Source organism: Sus scrofa, chromosome 9, assembly GCF_000003025.6.
Source record: "Sus scrofa isolate TJ Tabasco breed Duroc chromosome 9, Sscrofa11.1, whole genome shotgun sequence".
Taxonomy (NCBI): Eukaryota; Metazoa; Chordata; class Mammalia; order Artiodactyla; family Suidae; genus Sus; species Sus scrofa.
In genome coordinates, this window is record NC_010451.4 from 125,664,051 (window position 1) to 125,679,033 (window position 14,983).

The following is a 14,983-nucleotide window of genomic DNA, read 5'->3' on the forward strand; positions in this document are numbered from 1 at the left end:
CCACGACAGGAACTCCTTCTTAGGAAATTAATTCTTTAAGCGCAGAAACTTCTAATTCAGAAGTTTAGTGGTAGACTTTTTAAGACGCAAGAAATGCTTCACATTTTTGATCAATGTAAATGCAAAATAATTTAGAATAATAATAATAATTCCTTTCTTCCTGATGCCTTTGGGGTTATTATGATAGGAGCCAGTTATTACCTTGAATGCTATGGAGACATGCTCAGGGCTGCTTGAAGTGGTCTCAGAGTGAGGTGCTGTACAAGGAGAAGAAGTCAGATTTTGTGTTTCCTCTGTTTCTTTTCTCACCACCCACTGTCTTCTCTGCTGTGCTTTTTCCTGTTCCACAACCTTACCTTTTCCAGAGCAGATAAGCAAGATTCCTCAGCCCCATCTTTTACAAAATCCTACTTCTTTTTTTTTTTTTTTCCTTTTTTGGGCCAAACCTGCGGCATATGGAAGTTCCCAGGCTAGGGGTCGAATTGGAGCTGCAGCTGCCGGCCTACACCACAGCCACTGCAACATCAGATCCAAGCCACATCTGCAGCCTATGCTGGAGCTTGCAGCAATGCCAGGTCCTTAACTCACTGAGCAGGGCCAGAGATTGAACCCTCATCCTCATGGATCCTCATGGATACTGCATCCTCACGGGTTCTTAACCTGCCGAGCCTCAATGGGAACTCCCTACAAAGTCCTACTTGTATGTCTCCTGATGGAAAGCAATGCCCTGTAGGAAGTATTCTTGCCTGAATCTAATCAATGTAATCAAATATCCAAGTACCACATAGAACACACGGAGGAATAAAGTGAATGTTAAATGATACTTCAAGGATGCAGTCAGCAAAACTAAACCAGAAAAACCTAACTTTGCAGAACAAATGACCAAAAGGGTAAAAAAAAAAAAAAGACAGACAGACATGGAACATGTAGATTGAAAGAGACTAAAGAGACTCATCAGCCAGTTACAATGTGTGGATCTTATTTGGATCCTGATTTTAAACAAACTAAAAAATATGAGGCAATTGGGGAAAGTTGGACACAACTGGATATGTGGTCATTTTAAGGACTTATTGTTATTTTTTTAAAGATGTGATCATGGTGGAGTACCGTCATGGCTTAGCAGTTAACAAATCTGATTGGCATCCATGAAGACACAGGTTCGATCCCTGGCCTCACTCAGTGGGTTAAGGGTCCGATGTTGCCCTGAGCTGTGGTGTAGGTCGCAGATGTGGCTCGGATCCCGCGTTGCTGAGGCTGTGGTGTAGGCCAGCAGCTGTAGCTCCGATGAGACCCCTAGCCTGGGAACCTCCATATGCTGCGGGTGCGGCCCTAAAAAGACAAAAAAAAAAAAAAAAAAAAAAAAGATGTGATCATGGTGGCATGGTAATGTTCCTTTTACTGTGGTCCTTTTATAGATGGATACTCATATTAAGGAGTAAAATGATATGAGTGGGTAATTCTTGATGTTCAGACCTCGGTTACCAGGGGCCGCATTATACTGGTCTCTCTACTTGGAATATGTGTGAAACTTCCCATAAACATTAAAAAAACCCACAACACTAAACCAAAACTCATCTTTGAAACCCAGCGCTGTCTATCTCTATCTGTCCTACCCCTTATTTCATATACGTTTCCAGAAAGAGATCTGTCCTTACTGTCGAGGCTTTATTTATTTTTTTTTTTTGGCAGCTCTTGCAGTTTCTCCTTTGTGTCTGATTTCAACCGTCTCCTTCCTAGAGCTCTCTCTTCTATTCTTGCTTTATACTAGGAATACATAATCTGTGAGTTTGTAGGTGAGCTTTGTCTAAAACACAGTGCCTTCTCTGTTTTGGCAAATGTGCACTTTGTGGGGATTAGGCTCATGGCATTGATAAGAATTTTAAGGGCCCCTGATTCTAGCAGGCTAAGAACCACCTCACTGCCCCCTGTGCTCAGTTGTTAGATTCGTGGCGTTTTCTTCTACTTGCACATGTCAGGGTTCTTCTCTCCTCTCTTGTCCACAGCTCTGTCCTGTGCTTCCATCCTGTCCATTCATTTGTCCGTCTTCATCTCTACTCATACGTACCTCAAAGGTAACATGTTTGGGTGATGGTTTTGCCATTTACCCAATTGCTCTTCATGCCAAATATCTCTGAATTCGCCTCAATTTCACTTTCTTCCTTCTGTGAACGCCTGCATCCAAATCATCATCAAATGCACATTATTTTAATAACTAGACACCACTGGTATCCTTCCTACCAACCTCCTTGCCTTTAACCCAAGCCCTCCATTTCCAGAAATGATGTGACAAACACAAAAACCTGTTGACCTCAGTGGCTTACAGGGTCACAGCAGGGCCCTTCATTATCCAGCTCCTGTCCCGCTCAGCGGTCTCATTTCCTGGCAGTCCATCCTCAGACCTATGTAGACCTATTTAGAGATTTGTCACATCTCTAAGCTTTGCGTATATGTTCCCTCTGCCTGGGGGTTGGCACCCCTTCCACCACCCTACCTTACCCATCTTGTCAACGTGGGAAATAGCACTTTCCCCTTTAGGTCTAGGATGACTCTCCTTTCCGAGGTGGCCTGGATGCGTCCTCTTAGAGCACTTGGGAGTTTCCTCTTAAATGCTCACTCTGCCGTTTGCACAAACTGCCATTCAATGGGGTTTTTTGTTTGTTTGTTTTTGTTTTTGGTCTTTTTGTCTTTTTCCAGGGCTGAACCCACAGCACATGGATGTTCCCAGGCTAGGGGTCTCATCAGAGCTGTAGCCTCCACCCTACGCGAGAGCCACAGCAATGTGGGATCCGAGCTGCGTCTGCGACCTACACCACAGCTCACGGCAACGCCGGATCCTTAACCCACTGAGCAAGGCCAGGGATCGAACCCACAACCTCATGGCTCCTCGTTGGATTCTTTAACCCCTGAGCCACGACAGGAACTCCATCGGGGTTGTTTTTAATTGCCTTGTAATTGTTTGCAGCTTATAAGCTAACTTGTTAGTACCTTCATAGCATCTTTGAGACCCTCTGGCTTTCGCCCAGTCCTGAGGGTGTGAGTGTTTAGTGTAAGTGGCAGCCGAATGCTTGCTGACCAGGGTCCCCGAGACCTTCTTCCTCCATGTGAGCCCCACCTTGAGCTCTTCCGAGGAGCTACTGGAAGGGACACCACAGGACTGAGTGGATCCTGTATCCTGAAGGGCGAGGTGTCTTGGGTGGCCACTGGGAGAGGTAGAGGCCCTCCCAGAGGCCGTTTTTAGTAAAAGTTTTTCTTTGGTGACTTGATTATTTCCCTCCCTTTCTAAGTTCCTCTGTTCTCTCCCATTTTTTCCCCTCCTTTTTAGAAATGTGCAATATTGTATAAGTTACAGGTGTACAATAGAGTGATTCACAATTTTTAAAGGTTATACTCCATTTATCGTTGCTATAAAATATTGGCTATATTCCTCTCCCATTTCTTAGCGACCTCTTTCAAATATGAGTAAAAGGTTTTTATAAGACTACTCTCCTCCCAAACTTCCTGCCTACATAAATGTGTTTTTAAAATGAATTAAAGTGGTTGAGTTTTATTTTTTTTAACTTATTTCGTAGTATTTTTTCAATGGAAATGGGGGTTTAACGGAATCTCTTACTACTCAGAAGCCATTGAACTCAATATTGATAGTGGAGCCATTTTCTCAGAAAATTATTACTGAAATCTTCTGAGAACAGTTTTAGTCAAGAAAGGCTTTGTCAGCACTATGTCGAAATTAAGATCTCTGGGAGTTCTCGTTGTGGCATGGCAAAATGAATCTGACTAGTATCCATGAAGACATGAGTTCGATCCCTGGGCTTTGCTCAGTGGGTTAAGGACCCAGCGTTGCCGTGAGCTGTGGTGTAGGTTGCAGACATGGCTCGGATCTGGCGTTGCTGTGGCTGTGGGGGAGGCTGGCAGCTAAAGCTCCAGTTTGACCCCTGGCCTGGGAACTTCCATATGCTGTGAGTGTGGCCCTAAAAAGCAAAAAAAAAAAAAAAAAAAAAAAAGCAAAAACATTAAGAACTCTGTCTCTAGGATATTTATCAAGCTACGGACAGCAGCTGTGGTTTGTATCTGACTGTGAACCTCCACATGGTTTTCCTTCAGGGCTCCGTCAGCTCCTCTGCCAGGTCCGTGGAGGAGACGGCAGGGTCTGCCAGCCCTTCGTCATGAAAACAGGAAAGCACAGCTTATGCTGGGATTGGAACATCGCTACAAGTCTTTCTGCCGGGCGTGCAGGCCCGGGTGACAGACAGAACGCAAGTGGAGGGAGGTGTCTTTCTGGTAGGGTTGGGGGGTGTGGGGTCTCCAGTCCCAAACGGATGGGTCTCTTGTTGAGAAGACGGCACAGTGAGGTCCTTGGTGGATGCCCGGTGCAGTTGCCCAGGGGAAGGTGCGGAGAGGTTGCATGAAAGGTCTGTCACTCAGGGTCCCCTGGGAGAAGCACCCTTTTACTGGATTTACTGGGGTCAGTGACATGGGGAGCACGGCCTCCACACTGTGCCCAGGCCCTCTCCAGGCAGAGAGCTAATTGCTGGCCTTTCCGGGACTCTTCCTGCCCCCATCACAACTTGCTAGCTGCCTATCGAGCTAACCTGTTGCACTAAATCAGGGAAGGGTTAACGACAGAATGTCGTTTGCCCGACAATATGTACTTTTTAATGAATATCAACCATGCCTTTTTGCAAAGAATGAGAAATCTGTGAGATGTATGGTGACAAGCAACAGAGCTGATATTCCTAATGAGGAGCCTACCTTGTGGGTTGTGGCATGCCCAAAAGGTGTACACGGGTGTGTGCACATGGACACACACACACACACAAACACACACACACACACACACACACACACACACACACACACACACACACACACAAACACACACACACACGAGCTGGAGAAAGGTTACCGAAACAAACATGTAGCCAAATTGCCTGTCCTTTTGCTTTAATGTTCCAATCCTCCGCCATGTCCATATCAATATTAAGCTTAATTAAGTTTCATCTGGATGAAAGGCTTTATAAAGGTCAGGAAGAAAACTCAACTCATTTTTCGTGTGTGTGTGTCCTAATGAGATCTTTTATTCGTTACAATCAGAAATGAGGATGGAGAAAAGAGAGATGTCAGGTGACCTCTGAATTCCCCAGCATAAAGATTGCTTGTTAAAGCTCTGACTTGAAAAAAATGAACACAAAATAATTGCCATGCCTTTTCCTTTTTAAAATTTTATATTTTTACTCAATTTTGGGACGTTGGTTTTCATCTCAACCTGCTCACTAACAGTCACTAACTAGCTCACTAACCTGCTCACTAACTAGCGCTTTGCGGCTCTAAAAAGACTCCCTCCCTACCTGCCCCCCCCACTCTCTCTCTCTCCTCTGAAGTCTTAGGCATGAGTAGGAGTACATAGCATGCTCAGAAACAAATAGATTAAACATTAGTGGCAGAATTTCCCCCCAAGTGAATGTCTTGCACACTGGAGGCCTCTTTGCACCAAGTTCACAAAAAGGGCATTAGCACATTATAAACATTTGAAAGCTGACGTTTTCCATGTTTATAAACTTAATGAGCAAATGCTCCATCGAGTGATTACATCCTTTATAAATAATTTCGTTTTTAGAAATAACTGTTGATGTGTATCATTGGAGATGGAGAAAAGCACTCACCAGCGCTTTTGCGTGCCCTGGAAGGCAGCATATTTTGTGACAGTGAAATCAGAAGTGGAAGCCCACTGCTGCAACGAAGTCTCTCGCTGGGTAGTGTCCAGAGCACATCTCAAACCCCTAGACACGCGCACGTGTGACGCAGAAGTGTACCTGAGGAAAGTTGGACAGACTGCTTCTGGGAGGGCGCAGGCTTCTCATGAACAAGATAGAAAGTTCGGTCGGCAGCACTGATGGTGGCACCACTCTGTTCCTGCGAAAGGCTTATCCCCTTGCAAAAGATTTTGGTTTCTGGAATCCCCACAGCTTCGTGCAGAACAAAAATCCCTCCCTCTTTTTGCAGTCGTTAGGGTGAGACCAGCTCTCATCCGTCCAAAAGGAGGTCACCCTTCTCGGGTCATTGGCGGGGTCACGACGGGAGGTGGTCCCCAGGTAATGCTGTATTTGCCCCCAGCAGCAAGATGAGTTACCTCCCCCCCAGTCAGCACTGTGGTTTTCTGCTTGTGAAATAAGGTCATATTTGCCTCGTGTCTTATCAGCCTGACCCCAGCGTGGCCAGGTGGCAGGGAGAGGTGTCACCACCACATGCGTTGTTTACATGTAGGCGGGCTGTGATTGTATACCTTCTCACAGATACGTCTGTGTGGCTGATGACTCAGAACACACTCGGGTTGGCCTTTTTATGGCTAAATGCCACATGGGAAAGTCTGCGAATCACCTTATTGATGATATTACACAGGAGCGATGGGACCGTTCCAGTGACTACACGGTAGGAACAAAATCTGTCCCTTGCTTGTTTATTCTGCCTGTCGCCTCTTAGGCTCTGTGTCTTTCTTGTGGCCCCGGCATAGGTCTATTGTAAACTGCTCTAGCTGATGAGCAGTTTTGAAGGCCTTTAAAGAATTTGGTGGCTTTGCCTCACCTACTGTGTGTGCCTTAAAAGCGTTCCCTGGCCTCAGGAGTGGAAAACTTTGAGTCAGAAGAAAGCAGAAAGCTCTGCTGAGAGGATTGCTAGAGAGTTCCCGAGAGTTCCAGGGGCTGCGGGTCTCTGTTCAGTGCTCTCCTAAATGGTAAACTGGCTGCCTGACGAGGAGCCCCAGCCTGTTAGCAGAAAAACCTTCAAGCTGGGAAGTATCCTGGAAATGTCCCTAAGTGGTGAGGGCCACAGCTCATACATAGCACGTAGGGGAGAGGAGGCCCGAGTTGTGGTAGAGCCCAGCTCATCTTGAAGAACTGAGTCCCCATCCCTCCTCAGAGACTCTACTGCCAAGGCGAGGCCTCCCTTGTAGCTGACCTTTGCCCCTGGGGAGCCCCAGGTCAATGCAGCAGTGCCTTGAGGGCAGGTGGAGTGGACAGCCCTGCTTCTGCGTTTTGCTTTTGTTTTGCATTCTCTCTCTGCTTTCCTAAGATTTTAACGTATTGATGAATGCTTGGTAAATGTGTTTGCTAGATCTGCCTTTGTCAGCAAACCAGGTACGGTTTCATTTCCTGAAGGAAACAGCCTCGTGTACATCGCGCTGCGTTCCAGTGTTTTGTCTTTTCTTCGTTTGCTGAACCTCCCCATGTTAACATCCTCTTGTGTTCCAGAGCCTTGACTTTGCTGGACACGGCCACCTATTTCAGTTCTTAATCTCTGAAGAAATCTCAACCTGAACTGGCTTTTTATGAGGTTATTTGTTCATCACTACCGTGTTTGACTTGCTCTTCAAGAAATAGCTGTTAGTTTTATGTGTGAAACTTCAGGGATTAAGGGACAGCCAGTGCCAGATACCTTACAGCTTTTGTCTGCCCAAGTTAAAGGAAGCTGCTCTCCTCGTTTTCCTAGAATGTCCTTTTAAATTGCAGTTTCACAAAGTCAACTCTGAAAGAGAAGAGAGATTCTATTTTACGTTCTTTCCAGCAGTTAGAGACATGGATTGAAATTTTTTTTCCTAAAGGTGAAAACCAGAAACAAAGCATGGCATGGATAGAAGGTAACAGGCCTCATGTGGGGACTTTGAGTGCTTTCTGATAAACATATCCCACTGGCAGCAGATCCATAAGAAAAACACTAAAAATTACATGTAGCGAGTGAATTTCTTTTACTGACTTTTGAAAAGACAGTGAGTGGGGAATTGTGTGTATATGTATATTTAAAGTTTTATTGAAGTATAGTTGCTCTACAATGTTGTTATAATTTCTGCTGTATAGCAGGGTGATTCAGTTGTACATGTACACATCCATTCTCTTCCAGATTCTTTTCCCACGTAGATGATCACAGAATATTGAGTAGAGTTCCCTGTCCTATCCAGCAGGTCCCCACTTGCCAATCATTCCTTATACCACAGTGTGTATTATGCCAATCCCAAACCCCCAGTCCATCCCTCCCCCTACCTGTCCCATTTAGTAACCATAAGTTTGTTTTCAAAGTCTACGAGTCTGTTTCTTTTCTGCAGATAAGTTCATTTGTATCCTTCTTTTAGATTCCACATATAAATGATATCACATGATGTTTGTCCTTCTCTATCTGATTTACTTCATTTAGTATGATAATCTCTAAATGGTCAATCCTTGTTGCTGCAAATGGCATTATTTCATTCATTTTTTATGGCTGAATAGTATTCCATTGTATGTATATACCACATCTTCTTTATCCATTCCTCTGTTGATGGACATGTAAGTTGCTTCCATGTCTTGGCTGTTGTAAATAGTGCTGAATGAACACTGGGGTGCATGTATCTTTTTGAACTATAGTTTTCTCTTGATGGATACCTAGGAATGGAATTGCTGGATCATATGGTAGTTGTATTTTTAGTTTTTTGAGGAACCTCCATACTGTTTTTCATAGTGGTTGCACAAATGTACATTCCCACCAACAGTGTAGGAGGGTTCTCTTTTTTTCCACACCCTTTTCAGCATTTATTGTTTGTAGACTTTTTGATGATGGTCATTCTGATTGGTGTGAGGTGGTACCTCATTGTAGTTTTGATTTGCATTTCTCTAATAATTAGTAATGTTGAGCATCTTTTCTTGTGTTTTTTTTGCCATCTAGATGTCTTTTTTGGAAAAATGTCTATTTAAATCTTCTGTCCATTTTTTTACTTGGGTTGTTTGTTTTTTTTTTGACTTGAGCTGCAAGAGTTGTTTGTATATTTTGGAGACTAATCCTTGTCAGTTGCTTCATCTACATATTTTTTCTGCCTTTCTGTGGATTGTCTTTATGTTTTGTTATGGTTTCCTTTGCTGTGCAAAAACATTTAAGTTTAATTAGGTCCCATTCGTTTATTTTTATTTTTGTTTTTTTTATTCTAGGAGGTGGATCTAAAAAGATATTGCTGTGGTTTATGTCAGAGATTGTTAAGTCTATGTTGTTTTCCTGTAAGAGTCTCTTCTCCCCCTTTTTACAGCCACACCTACAGCATGTGGAAGTTCTCTGGCTAGGACAGCCACAGCAATGAGGGATCCAAGCCTCATCTGCAACCTACTCCACAGCTTGTGGCAATGCTGGATCCTTAACCCACAGAGTGAGTGAGGCCAGGGATCAAACCCACATCCTCATAGATAAGTCAGATTCTTAACCAGCTAAGTCACAACAGGAACTCCTCTTCTAAGAGTCTTATAATATCTGGTCTTATATTTAGGTCTTTAGTACATTTTGAGGTTATTTTTGTGTAATGGTGTTAGAGAATGTTCTAATTTGATTCTTTTACATGTAGCTGTCCAGTTTTCTCAACACCACTAATTAAAGAAACTTTCTGGAGTTCCTGTCATGGTGCAGTGGTTAACGAATCTGACTAGGAACCATGAGGTTGCAGGTTCAATCCCTGGCCTTGCTCAGTGGGTTAAGGATCCGGCGTTGCCGTGAGCTGTGGTGTAGGCTGCAGATATGGCTTGGATCCTGTGTTGCTGTGGCTGTGGCATAGGCCGGCGGCTACAGCCCCGATTAGACCCCTAGCCTGGGGACCTCCATATGCCATGAGAGCAGCCCAAGAAATGGCAAAAAAAAAAAAAGACAAAAAATAAATTTAAAAAATAATAAACTTTTTCTTTTCTCTGTTATGTATTCTTGCCTCCTTTATTATAGATTTGTTGACCATAGATGTGTGGTTTTATTTCTGGGCTTTCTGTCCTGTTCCATTGATTTTATATTTCTGTTTTTGTGCCAGTACCATATTGTTTTGATGACTGTGGCTTTTAGTGTAGTTTGAAATCAAGGAGCCTGATTCCTCCAGCTCTGTTTTTCTTTCTCATAATTTTTTGGATATTCAGGGTCTCTTGTGTTTCCAAATTTTAACATTTTTTGTTCTAGTTCTGTGAAAAATGCCATTGATAATTTGATAAGGATTATGTTGAAACTGTAGACTGCCTTAGGTAGTATAGTCATTTTGACAATATTGACTCTTCTAGTATAAGAACATCGTGTATCTTTCCATCTGTTTGTGTCCTCTTCAATTTCTTTTATCAGCATCTGATACTTTTCAGGGTAAAGGTCTTTTGCCTCCTAAGGTGGTTTTATTCCTAGATATTTTATTCTTTTTGTTGTGATGGTAAATGGGATTGTTTCCTTAATTTTTCTTTCAGATCTTTTGTTGTTAGTATATAGAAATGCAAGAGATTTCTGTGATTAATTTTATATCCTGCAACTTTGCTGAATTCATAACTTTATGATTTTCTATATATAGCATTATTTCATCTGCAAACAGTGACAATTTTCCATCTTCTTTTCCAAATTATTTCCTTTTCTTCTCTGATTGCTGTGGCTAGGACTTCCAAAACTATGTTGAATAAAAGTGGTGAGAGTAGACATCCTTGTCTTGTTCCTGATCTTAGTGGAAATGCTTTCAGCTTTTCACCATTGAAAATGATGTTACTTGTGGGTTTGTGATATATGGGCTTTATTATGTTGAAGTAGCACTTCCCTCTGTGCCCACTTTCTGGAAGTTTTTGTTTTTTTTTTTTCCTTTAGTGAGAAATGGGTGTTGGATTTTTTTCTGAATCTTTTGAGGTGATCATATTCTTTTGATTCTTCAGTGTTAATGTGATGTATCACACTGATTTGCAGATATTGAAGAACCCTTGTATTCCTGGAATAAATCCCGCTCAGTCATGGTGTATGGCTTGTTAATGTATTGTTGGTTTGCTAGTATTTTGTTGAGAATTTTTGGATTTATATTCATCAGTGATATTGGCCTTTAATTTTCTTTCTTTGTGGTATCTTTGATTTTGGTATCAGGCTGATGGTGGCCTCATAAAATGAGTTTGGGAGTGTTCCTTCCTCTGTAATTTTTTGGAATAGTTTCAGAAGGATAGGTGTTAGCTCTTCTCCAAATGTTTGCTGGAATTCATCTGTGAAGCCATCTGGTCCTGGCATTTTGTTTGTTGGAATTTTTAAAATAACATTTTCAATTTCACCACTTGTGATTGGTTCATTCATCTTTTCTATTTCTTCATGGTTCATTCTTGAAAGATGGAATTTGTCCATTTCTTCTAGGTTGTCCACTTTATTGGCATATAATGGTTTATAGTAGTCTCGTATGATCCTTTGTATTTCTGTGATGTCCATTATAACTTCTTTTTCATTTCTAATTTTATTTATTTGAGTCCTCTCCCTTTTTTTTCTTGATGAGTTGTCTAAGGGTTTGTCAATTTTGTTGATCTTGTCAAAGAACTAGCTTTTAGTTTTATCAGTTTTTTTCTTTTGTTTTCCTTGTCTCTATTTCATTTATTTCTGCTCTGATCTTTATGATTTCTTTTCTCTACTAAGTTTGGGTTTTGTTTGTTCTCTTTTCTCTAGTCATGTTAGGTTGTTAATTGAATTTTTTCCTGTTTCCTGGTAGGCCCGTATTGCTATAAACTTTCCTCTTAGAACTGCTTTTGCTGCATCCCATAGGTTTTGGATCATTTTGTTTTTGTTTTCATTTGTCTTTAGTTATTTTTTTTATTTCTTCGATGATCCATTGGTTTTTTTAGTGTCATATTGTTTAGTCTCCACATGTTTGTGTTTTTTTGCAGTTTTTTCCTTGTTGATTTCTAGTCTTATAGTGTTATGGTCGGAAAAGATGGTTGATATGATTACAATTTTCTTAAATTTTTTGAGGCTAGATTTGTAGCCCAGAATGTGATCTGTCCTGGAGAATGTTCAGTGTGCATTTGAGAAGAATGTGTATTCTGCTATTTTTGGATGAAATGTTCTATAAATATTAATTAAGTCCGTCTGGTCTAATGTGTCATTTAAGGCCTGTTTCCTTGTTGATTTTCTCTCTGGATGATCTGTCTATTGCTATAAGTGGGGTGATAAAGTCCCCAACTCTTTATTGTGTTGTTGATTTCTTCTTTTATGACTGTTAGCGAAATTGAATATATTTTAAACTTAATCCTTATCCAGTAGTTGAAGCTGAGAATCAAAGGAAAGGTTAGGAATATTTCAAGTTTTTGTATATTTGACACACTTCAGTAAGATATGGTTGAGTAGATTAGGAACTTTGAATTTAGTATGGATAATCTATTATCAGAGTAGGTGTAAATTAAATTGGTAATTACAGATTTATCATTGTAAATATAAATGGTAAATTCAACTACCTTTGTAAATTTAAAGTTAAGTCCAACACCAGTGAGCAATGTCACTAGCATATGAAAAAGATAGGATCTCTCAAAGATGTCCAGTACCATGGTGTAGTTTCCCTTAATTCCTTAGCATTATAAATTATTGATCCCAAGCAAGTGTAAAACAATTCTCAGGTACTGGCATCCTTTGGAGGAATTAGGTGGTAGTAAATATATTTCTTTTATGGAGGCTATTTTTTTTTTTTTTTTGGTCTTTTGCCATTTCTAGGGCCACTTCTGCAGCATATGGAGGTTCCCAGCTAGGAGTCTAATTGGAGCTGTAGACACTGGCCTACACCAGAGCCACAGCAACATGGGATCTGAGCCACCTCTGCAGCCTACACCACAGCTCATAGCAGCACTGAATCCTTAACCCACTGAGTGAGGCCAGGGATTGAACCTGCAATCTCATGGTTCCTAGTCGGATTTGTTAACCACTGAGCCATGACGGGAACTCCTTTGGAGGCTATTTTTAACTAATTATTTATATCCTTATTTGAAAATGGTTTTGGAGTTCCCATTGTGGCTCAGAGGTTAATGAACCCGACTAGTATCCATGAGGATGCTGGTTAGATCCCTGGCCTTGCTCAGTGGGTTAAGGACCTGACATTGCCATGAGCTGTGGTGTAGGTTTACACACTCAGCTCGGATCCCACATTGCTGCAGCTGTGGTGTAGGCCAGTGGCTACAGCTCCAATTAGACCCCTAGCCTGGGAAGTTCTATATGCCTCAGATGTGGCCCTAAAAAGCAAAAAAAAAAAAAAAAAAAAAAAAAAAAAAAGAAAGAAAGAAAAGAAAGTGGTCTAGATTCTGAAAGTGGGAGTTAGAGTTTAAGGAAGTCATGTATATCTGTTATAACTGCCCTGTCATCTGAATTTTGAACTCCTCAGAGGTCCACTGTTAAAGATAATACAATCATTTGTAGGTTTGTCCCTAACTTTATGACCTGAAATTTTAAAAGCCAAGCGGGCCCCTCTGCACTTTTGGTACCATTGCCATAATACCGTGTGAGAAGTTGGAAGGAGCCTAGGAGGTCACATTCAGCCACAAATGTAAGGTGACCTGGCTTGTAATTCAGCTTGTAAATAAAACCTGTTAGAACAGTGCTTCTGAAACTTCTGCATGCATATGAATCACTGAGGATCTTGTTAGAACTGCAGATTTTGAGGTCTAGGGTGGAACCTGAGATTCTGTTTTCCTAAAAGGATCCCAGTCATTTTGGTCCCTAGATCATGCTTTGAGAAACAAAGTCTTAGAAAGCAGTTGTGAGATAGCTAGCTTCCCCCCACCACCTCCAAATCAGAGTGAATCTATCTATATATCTGTCTATTTTTATTGAAACATAGCTGATTTACAATATTGTGTTAGTTTACAGGTGTACAGCAAAGTGATTCAGTTATGCAAACGCACACATTCATTTTATATGTTCTTCCTATGGTGTTTCATTGGCCCTAGTATTTTCCCCTTTGGGGAAAGCAATGAAAATACAACTAATGGTTACCTTTCTGCAACTGCTGATATTAAGATTTACCTTAAATGACCACTTAAATGACCATCTCTTTCTTGTTCCGATCAGATCTCAAGCATCTGGGATGGCTCCTGGCCCATGCTGGGCCCTGGGTCATGATTAGATGAATGTATAACATTCCTGTTTGGAGATATTATGAGTATTATTCATTTTGGATTTTCACTGTCAAATTTTTAATTGTCCCTGGCAGCACATCAAGAAGCACCATAATTCTTTGATGTGTGTAGTGTGTGTAGTCACTCAGGTTCTCCTTCCCTCCTTTACACACGACTGGTCCCTTTGGATCTTTATCTTTACAGACTGAAGAAGACTCATTATATCAGCCTTTCTTAAAATCAGAGCTTTTTTATTTTGTTCTTTTTTTCTCTAGACCATTTCTACTTTCATCATGTCATTGTGTTTAGGTAAGTGGATTTAATGTGTCGTATCACAAATACGAAAGTACTATGGCTTGTACAAGATGAGGTCAAAGTATAAGACATCATTTATGTTGAGTTTCCAATAAACTTTCTGATGATAACCAAAAAAAAAGGAAGGAGGAAAAAGCAGCAGCTATGAAATTCTCTGTGTACATGCTGTGTGTATGTGTGTGTACATGTACACACTGAAACCTGGTTCTTATGTGCTCTTGACACCTGATCTCTTTTCATTGCTTCCTAGTTAAATTTAACTTCCTCTTTAAGGTAATTTCATGACCATAGCTAACAGCGTAAAGGCACTATGAAGAGTTTACTTCTGCAGTAGGAATTGATGATCTTTAGAAAGGTGATGATAGATTTATATTCTTTCACAGTAAAATATTCCCGCTCTTCCTCTTTAGAAACAGTTACGATAACGCAAGTCCAGAGCCTGGTGTTTGTCATGTTAAAATTCTCCAAATTGTTCACTCAAACCACACCTTCTGCACAGCCTGTCTTGAATCTGTCCAGGCATCCTTTGTCACTGTGCTACCACATCAGTCACCTTACAGCATCTCAGTTTCTTACTTGCTCATTTTTTACTCTAACAGTCACTTCCCTGGAGACAGATACTTTTGTATATACATATTTGTACATGTCCACGTGTGCCTAGACCAGTGCTGGTCCACAGCAGCAGTAAATGGTGACTGAAGAATTGAAGGAATGGTCCCACCACTTGGGAAGAGAGTGAAGACCACGCCAGGCAGAAGTTATATCTGGGGCAGCTCGCTGAGAAGGTGATGACGGTCATGCGGCTT

General features: G+C 41.4%; 1 protein-coding gene across 3 annotated transcripts in view; it reads left to right on the forward strand.

Annotated features, from left to right (window-relative positions):
* C9H1orf21 (chromosome 9 C1orf21 homolog) overlaps positions 1-14,983 on the forward strand; it is a 232,921-nt gene that overhangs the window by 50,969 nt on the left and 166,969 nt on the right. Inside the window, exon 1 of one of the 3 annotated variants that reach the window (XM_021063815.1) lies at positions 6,294-6,426. The exons of the other annotated variants lie outside the window; for them this stretch is intronic. The gene's annotated coding sequence lies outside the window, so the exon portion shown is untranslated. Of the gene's footprint in view, positions 1-6,293; positions 6,427-14,983 lie in introns of those variants that run through there. 3 annotated transcript variants of the gene reach the window in all.